Raw genomic sequence first — 8,981 nt, forward strand, 5'->3', positions numbered from 1 at the left:
TAAACGAGAAGAAAGGGGGTTAACCGAGGGTCCCGATTTTATTAGTCATATCATACACTCTAAGAACAGTTTACACCCTTTGGCTTGCCCCTTCTGCCACACAAAAATAATCGTCATCTGCCTTGATGCGTTTCCTTTCTTTATCGCTGCAAGCCCGGAACTTTCCAGTGACGAACGGCACGCGCGTTATCAGAAGGGGCACTCCAAAGGGTGTAAACTGTTCTATGCTGATAACGCGCGTGCCATTCGTTACTGGAAAGTTCTGGGCTCGCCGCGATAAAGAAAGGAAACGCATCAAGGCAGATGACGATTATTTTTGTGTGGCAGAAGGGGCAAGCCAAAGGGTGTAAACTGTTCTTAGAGTGTAAGAAGCCAACAAACATTGACACCAAGGACAACATAGGGGAAATTACTCGTGCTTAATAAATGAAAATACAGAAACGAAGAATTAATGGAAATTAAAGTGGATGAAAAAACAACTTGCCGCAGGTCGGAACCGAACCCACAGCCTTCGCATTTCGCGTGCGATGCTCTACCAATTGAGCTACCGCGGCGCTGTTTTCCCATCCACTTTCTTGCGTATTTATGTGTCCTAGTAGAACCCTGGGAGTGTTAGCCAGCGCCACCACACACAGACCCACCTGCGGCAAGTTGTTTTTTCATCCACTTTGATTTCCATTAATTCTTCGTTTCTTTATTTTCATTTATTAAGCACGAGTAATTTCCCCTATGTTGTCCTTGGTGTCAATGTTTGTTGGCTTCTTATGATATGACTAATAAAATCGGGACCCTCGGTTAACCCCCTTTCTTCTCGTTTATTCATACCGAGGGTCTCGAATCCGGCTACATTGATGCCTTCAGGTAGCATATGTTGGTTTATTGACCAGTTGCCTTCACCAAAAAAGATCACGTTCTCGTGACGCCTACGGCAAAAAAGGACGTCCCACGTCCGCCGCCAAGGTCTGTGTGTGGTGGCGCTGGCTAACACTCCCAGGGTTCTACTAGGACACATAAATACCCAAGAAAGTGGATGGGAAAACAGCGCCGCGGTAGCTCAATTGGTAGAGCATCGCACGCGAAATGCGAAGGCTGTGGGTTCGGTTCCCACCTGCGGCAAGTTGTTTTTTCATCCACTTTAATTTCCATTAATTCTTCGTTTCTTTATTTCCATTTATTAAGCACGAGTAATTTCCCCTATGTTGTCCTTGGTGTCAATGTTTGTTGGCTTCTTAGGATTGGGAGGCTGCTGACACTCGGAGCCTTCATTCAGTAAAATGGTCAATTCTACCAAAAAAAAAAAAGCCTCTGATTGTACTGGAGTTTGCTATCAATCGGGGCAGCTTGTAGGTGCAGGCTGCCTGAATGTATACTGGAACTATTTTCATGCCCACGCAGAGTTCTGCATGACACTTGGTTTGAAACCTAGGCACCATGCTCTTTGTAGAGCAGTAGCAGCAAAGAATGCCCTATAAAAACAAAAAAGGGGAGGGGAGCACACCAGACCAGAGGCCACATGTACAAGAAGCCCCACATCACAAAACACCCCAAAGTCTACAAATTTAGTGCCTTTTAGAGAGCTAAAGAGAAGGTGAAACTTTGAGAGCCGTTTTCTCAAAACTGTTTTTCTGCCTTTCGGCTCAGTTTCTGGAGTTGATTTCTTTGTTACCGTTTAACATATTTTGACTCTGTTTTTTTTTTTTGTTGTTGTTGTCGCATTCCTTGGGCTGCAGTGCAGGTCGTGACATTCTCCCTTTCTTATCTTGATCTTTTGTAAGTTTATAATATGGCTATTCGTCTGCCCTGAAAGTGTGGTTGATGTGAAGGTAACATAAAATATGGCACTCCAAAAAGTTGCGTTGCAAAAAAGAAATGCAAGAATGTCATGACCTTCAGCATGCATTTAGCTATGCAGTCAATCCTTAAAAAGCCTTCTAACACGTTCTTTAAGTTCCCCAGGATCTCCAGAAAGTAAGACGCACCAACTTGTTTGCACACCGACGCTAGTGGCCATGGGATCGGTGCTGTCCTTCTAGAGCGTGATACCACTTCAAGAGGGAGAGTTGTTGCCTATGCTAGCCGTGCATCAACGACTGCCGAAAAGAACTATTCGATCACAGAGCAGGAATGTCTCACAGTAGTTTGGACAATACAAAAATTTCGACCATATCTTTGTGGATGCCACTTCAGTCATAACCGACCACCACGCCTTATGCTGGTTGTCGTCAATCAAAAATGTGTCCGGACGCCTTGGTCGCTGGGTGGTCCGGTTACAAGAGTACGATTGTGACATTAGAGAGTTTTAGAATAGGGGCCCCAAACATTTTGGGGCCCCAAAGAAATAGCGTCGAAGTCACTGCGCATGCGCAAGACGCAAACTCTGTTTGGGTTTTGCGTTGGGAACGCTATTTCACCGATTTAGCGGGAGCCCAAATAGCGGTCCCAAAAGCTTTGCGTCGGCAAACATGGCGGCACCCATCGAAGCGACGGCTCTAACCTAGCACAAAACTGGGTTCAATTCGCAGTGACGCGTGAGGTTCGTAAGCTAGGAGAAGTGACTGCCGTTATCGCTTTCTCTCAACTAGCGTGTGTTATGAGATTGACTCGTTAGACGCCGCTGATTTTGAATTCGATTGTGGATTTTATGGTTCGTAGGCCTAACACGGCTAAGCTTGGCTGGTGAAGGCTAGTAAAGTTGGTTTGCTCAAAACTAAGCGCAACTAATTGTTTGCTGCTTACAGAATAACCTCTAAATTGTAATTAAACGCGAATACACGCAAGTCTAAATTATTATTCCTATCATAAAATGGTATATCTTATTTAATTATTTCTAATAGCTTTTCTTTGACGCCGTAGTGGCGCTGTCAGTGCAAGACGCTATCCGCTAACGTAAAACCCTATTCTAAAACTCTTCACTCCTACGTGCCCCAACGCTAACACCCGCAAAGCTCTTTGGGGCTCCAAACTATTGGGGCCCCTATTCTAAAACTCCCTATTGTTTACAAGTCTGGGAAAAAACATCAAGATGCCAACGCTCTCTCTCGCTGCCCCTTGCCACTATTACCTTCGAGTACATTGAGTACACTTGATGATGAGACGAAGTCTCCACTCTCGTTATTACCTCTAGCGGTTACTGGTACGTTATCTTCCAATCGCATCACTCAGCTCGCCTCGTGTCAACGTTCTGATCCCTACTGCAACAGCATTATCCAATGCCTGTGCGGAACTACTTCTGCACCAAAGGCCAGATTACGTCGACAACTGAGACTATTCAAGCTCAACCACGATGTGCTGCACCGCTACATTTACAACTCCAATGGACACCGCTGGGTACCTGTTCTTCTACGTTCGCTGCGCACACAAGTCCTTGAAGCCTTTCACGTCGACCCATCTGCTGGACATTTGGATTTCCATCAAACATACCACCGCGTTAGGAGCCGTTTCTTTTGGCCAGGCATGTCTACCTTTGTGGCCAAGTACATCGCTTCTTGCGCCCAGTGTCAACGGCGGAAATGACCTACTTTGCCTCCTGCTGGGCTTTTACAGCCTGTCCCATGTCCTGAGACAGCCTTTGCCATCGTTGGGATAGACCTAGTCGGCCCTCTGCCCATAACGCCAGCAGGTCATCGATGGATCGTGACAGCTTTTGACCAGCTCACACGTTACGCAGAGACCGCTCCTCTACGCTCTAGTTCGGCCTCAGACGTTGCCACATTCTTTCTAATTGCCATTGTTGGATGCGTCATGGTGCACCTCGTGTGCTGTTAAGTGACTGCGGCAAGACGTTTCTATCAACAATGATCAAAGAAGTACTCGGAGCTTGTGGCACAGTTCATAAGACGACATCTGCATATCACCCTCAAACAAATGGCTTAACAGAGCGATTTCATCGCACACTAACAGATATGATATTTATGTATATCGGGCCAAACCCCGACAACTGGGACAAACTTTTACCTTTTGCGACGTTTGCTCACAACATCGCTATCCAACGAACTACGGGGTACTCACCTTTCTACCTAGTTTACGGCCGTTCACCGACATTCACCATCGACGCCGCTTTCTTCAATGCCCCAACTAACACCTCGGCCAGTATACCCAAACAGTTCGTCTCGAGACTTGAGGAATGCCGTAAACGTGCTCGCTTGCACACCGAAGTCAGTCAGCTAGATCGCAAGCAACGTTACGACATCTCTCGTCGCGACGTCTCCTTTCATCCTGAAGAGGAAGTGCTCCTTTGGACGCCCATTCGTACACCCGGTTTGTGTGAGAAGTTTGAATCCCGCTTCCTTGGACCCTACTTTATTAATGAACAAACATCCCCCGTGAACTATCGCGTTACTTCCATGGACGTTTCTTCGAACCATCGTTATTGTGGTTCGGAAATTGTTCACGTTTCGCGTCTCAAACAATTAATTCGACGTTACACCCCTGGCTAAGTCGTCGCCTGGCTGGCCGCTTGCGCGTGCGGGGAAATTAGCGTGAGCATTATTCATATGCTTCATATTCTCACCTTTACACACTCATCATCACCGTTTTGGGGCCTGGTGGTGGGCTCTCACTCGAGAGAATAAAGAGACTGGCTGCCTAAACCTTGTCTCACAATATATATATATCACTGCGTACAATCATTGGATTCTACCTGTGCTAACATATGGGGTAGAAACTTTGAGGTTTCTTGGGGACAAAGAAAGGCAAATTTTATCATGTCAGAGGACACTTTTCTAGAGAAGGGTGTGCCGACCATGGGCAGAAATTTGATTAAGACATTTTAATCAAACTTCTGCCAATCCAGCTAACGTAAAATCTTGAGCTGTCGTGAAGTTGAATCAATTTGGTTTGAGAAGGGTCTCGAATGCTGTTAAGGTGTAAAAAGATCTTCCTTTACGCACCTTTTTCCGCGTGAAAACACACAACAACACACACAGAACACAACACAGAACCATTGTGTCAGAATATAAATCGGGGCTTCGTGTTATTTCAGAATTTCTGCAGACACACGTTGACAGGCTGAGAATCAAGGGCCCATTCCTTGCTCCCAGCTCTTTGATTGTTGCACACCTCCTGCAGGAGCATAATCTGGGGAAACACACAGGCTTTAGTATAAATGTAGAAGATCTATACTATTCTTGGCCGCAGGTGCATCTCCGGCAGTTTGTTAAAGGGGCCCTGAACCACCCCTCGGGCTTCATGAAATAACATAGATCGTAGGTAGCATACGCTGCTGTGAACATCTCAGCCAAGTTTTATTGTCGTACGCGGTGCATGGAACTCATAAGTGGACTGCAAAGTCACCTTTCTCTCAAACGCTCTCTTTTCAACAGAAGGCCCTGCCCTTACTCTCTTCTGGACGCTTTATTTCGTCATTCCCTTAGACGGCTGCTATTAGCCAATAGCTGACATCAAGCTGTAGTTGGCTACATGGCACAGATGCTGCGGCCGCCGCGGGGTGAAGCCATCAGTCCACTGGCTAAGCGCATAGCGACTCGCTGAGGACAACCACGTTTAGTTTATATTCATTGCAATGTTTTGTCAGCAATGGTGAAGTAGTTTTTTTAATCTTACTTATGCCTGCGGCTAGTAATTAACTTGCTTATGCGGTTGGGCTAGTTATTTGAATCTCTTTATGAAAAAATGTGATACATGTATATATTGACCACATCAAGTCAAAATGTATTAACTCTGTATTAACAAGGACTCACTAAACAATGCAGAAAGGATATTCCTGCCATCTTTGCACCCTTTCAAGAGAACCTCCAGCTCCACAGAATTATCTAACTTGGACACATTTATTTACAGTGTGCTGCAATTCATGTACAAAGGGGCCATGCTGAGTGAGACTGCAACATTTCAGTCATGTAATAGTGCCAGCATTTTGCTGAAACAGTAAATATAAATAAAGCCCTCATCGACAAGTTCGACAACTAATCATTCATATAAACAATTGCAGTATGCAAGTTTGACAATAATATTTGTGCCCCATTTAACTAAGCACAATTAAGTTACTGTGCGATGCTCCTTTGTAAATATTAGTCCAGTATTTGTGTGAAAAAAGAAAGACTTGGTTATTAATTATAAGCAGCACACAGCTATATTACCATATTTCAGTCGTATACTTGGTTGTGCTGATTTATCTTTTATCTGCCACTTGGCAACTGCTATATTAAAACAAAATTGGCCGAAGTTTAAAGGGAAATACACTATGAAAAAGATATAGTACTTTATGCCTTTCGCACTGGAATATATACATACCATTCTGCCTACACCATTGGCAGGTTCAGGTGGAGGGCCCTGGAAATTTCCCCAATACATGTTGGCTCTAATTCTGACTCATATGACTCTGTATCAGTTACGTAGAAAATCTCTCTCCCCCCGCCCCCCTCTTATTCTTTTTGGAAGAGGCCCTATCTTGATGCTATCCTTGGTCCACTCTTGGCCCACATCATTTCATAATCGAGGCACCTAAGGCCATAGTTCTTTATGCGATGCAGCTCTAACATCATGCATACCATACAGAATTCTACATAACTTTAGCGCATGCTTAACCATTTTTGTGATCAACAGTTAATTTTTAGATCAACATCCTTTCCTCTTGCATGAGAGTTATCTCTGCTGTATTGCTGCGGCTCTCTCATGTATGTATATCAATAAATTAGCTTAGTAAATTTCTTCTTGAACACCGAGTCCAATCTTTGCCAACCTAAGTGTGTGTTGGATGTTAATCTCTTAAGACCTGTCATCACAATCTGCCTCCACCTCATCCACCTTAGCATCAATTCAGTCGCTTCTCTATCCTGACTTCGAGACGACTTCTAGATTAAAATTGCTTAGATTCCATACAGTATTGCTGGTCAGGTATTGTCTTAAGTTTATTAGACAGTGAAAATCTTTCAACTTGACTGGGATATGTGTAACATAAATACCATGATGCATCTCTTCAGTTTTTCCAAATTCTGCTGATTCTGTGGGCTGTCCAATTTTTCCATGTTGGTGTTTTATGCGAAGCATATTACTAGAGCTCAACCCAGCTCCTCAGGCGCGGCGGTGTCGCCTTCAAGGCTGACCACGTGACACCGTGACGTCACGACAGAGGAGAAACGGGGCTCCAACTCGCGCCGTCGCTCGCGGCGTCGCGGCGGTATATAAGTAGCTGCGCTTGTTTCTAGGTGGCTTTGGTTCAACTCTTGCAACATGGGCTGGGTGGGAATCGAACCAGGGTCTCCGGAGTGTGAGACGGAGACGCTACCACTGAGCCACGAGTACGATGCTTCAAAGCGGTACAAAAGCGCCTCTAGTGAATGCGGTGTTGCCTTAGAAACGAGCTGTTTCTAAGGCTCAGGCATGCGTCGCTTGCTCAGGCGCACATTTCGTTGCCGCGCCGAACGCTGCGTTGCTCGACGCTCACCGCGTCCAATGCGGGGCGCGTAGTCGCTGCGCCGTAGCCCATCGTCTTACACCCCTTGGCGGGTCGACGGGAACGCTGTCGCGTTCCACTTTTGAAGGCGAAGCAGAGTAACGCATGAGTTGTTTCTTCGTCTAGCCGAACCAAATATAGCCAAGCAACAGCAGTTCACCAGGCTAAACAGTGGTTCAACAACTAAAATAAAGGCTAGTATGCTTCGCATCCTGGGCTTAACCTTAGCTAAGCCACAGCCATTTTTTTCATTTATCATTGAACCCAGGTATCAGTCTTCCCTATGGCTTACTGTTAAGGCTTCCCTTTTATCTACTCTTAGAAACTGACATGTGGCTACCAGACGTAGACAGCTTGCCTCACAACACCACAACACAAGCACATGCTCAGCCATATTTGCCCTAACCTTTGGTTAGGTTAAATCAGCATGGGCAAAGCAGTGAGAATGAGGAATTATGAAATTGAGACATAGGTGCAAGCAATAAGGGAAGCATATACTTATGAAGTGAGTACATGTAAAGAAAAGCATTAAAAAATGTTGGGAATTCACAGTTCTTGTTTATTGGTCTATTAAACTCTCTCTCTAGTTATTTCAGTTATTTCATCATATGTGCTGCAATTTTTACTTGCAATATGTTTTTCTTAAGTGCTGCCACACACAATACTAGAAGCTTGAGAACCTATATTTCTTATTCGCTTGGTTCATTCATACCTTCAAGCAGCAATCTTCTCATTTTACATCAGCTACTGAATGCAATGCCCCGATATGTTCTCAGTCTGCTTCAGTGGGAGTTAGTTACTAACATGGTGAATGATCATTAATCATGCGTGTCTTTAGAAAGTGCCTTCATGTTATGCAGCAGTGCATAATGGTATACTCTCTTCTAGCACTGATTTCTTTAAATGTAAATTAAAGAAATGAAATCAACTGCATGACCTATTATGAGACGGAAGTGTCTAATTTATTTAAATGAAAAATTAATCTGGTGAAAGCTTCTTAAATATGCTGAGCAACATAGGTAGGTTAAGGCACGCTTTGGAAAGCATGTTACGTGGCTTTCATTCAAGCTGCGTGACTCATCCAAATATTGCATTGAAAATTATTTTGCCATTAAGCACACAAATATTTGTGTTTATTTCTGACGTTTTTCTTCCTTAACAATTACTTTCTTGGTTCAGCACATATATATGAAGCAAGAGATGCTGGCTTGTTTTTTCTTTGCACTAGTACATTAATCATATAATAGCCCACTTTACATAATTGAGCACACTAAAAGTCACTTGGTGAGCAAAACACATACTTCTCTTTTTTGAATATATCAGCTTATGTTTTAGTGTGTGCAGTTCGGACACGATCCTTGAGAAGCACTGCATGACTGTTACAAGTATGTAATGTAGAATTACTCAGGCTGATCCAAGCTGTTGCAGGCTGGTACTTGCTACACAATGCAAATCTAATCATGCCTCAGGATATTTTGTTTTTTTATTCACTTGGGTTGCCACACGGCATAACTGCAGTATGCCTTACGATTGTAGAGGTGTGTGCCGAGTACATGTAAGGGGGGGAGGG

General features: G+C 44.3%; 1 non-coding gene across 1 annotated transcript; it reads left to right on the plus strand.

Moving 5' to 3' along the window:
- Positions 1 to 1,043: 1,043 nt before the first annotated feature.
- On the plus strand, positions 1,044 to 1,116 carry TRNAS-CGA (transfer RNA serine (anticodon CGA)). Its single transcript has one exon. It is a non-coding gene; the product is annotated as a tRNA-Ser (tRNA).
- The last annotated feature ends 7,865 nt before the right edge of the window (positions 1,117 to 8,981 follow it).

Source organism: Dermacentor variabilis, unplaced genomic scaffold (genome assembly GCF_050947875.1).
Source record: "Dermacentor variabilis isolate Ectoservices unplaced genomic scaffold, ASM5094787v1 scaffold_12, whole genome shotgun sequence".
Taxonomy (NCBI): Eukaryota; Metazoa; Arthropoda; class Arachnida; order Ixodida; family Ixodidae; genus Dermacentor; species Dermacentor variabilis.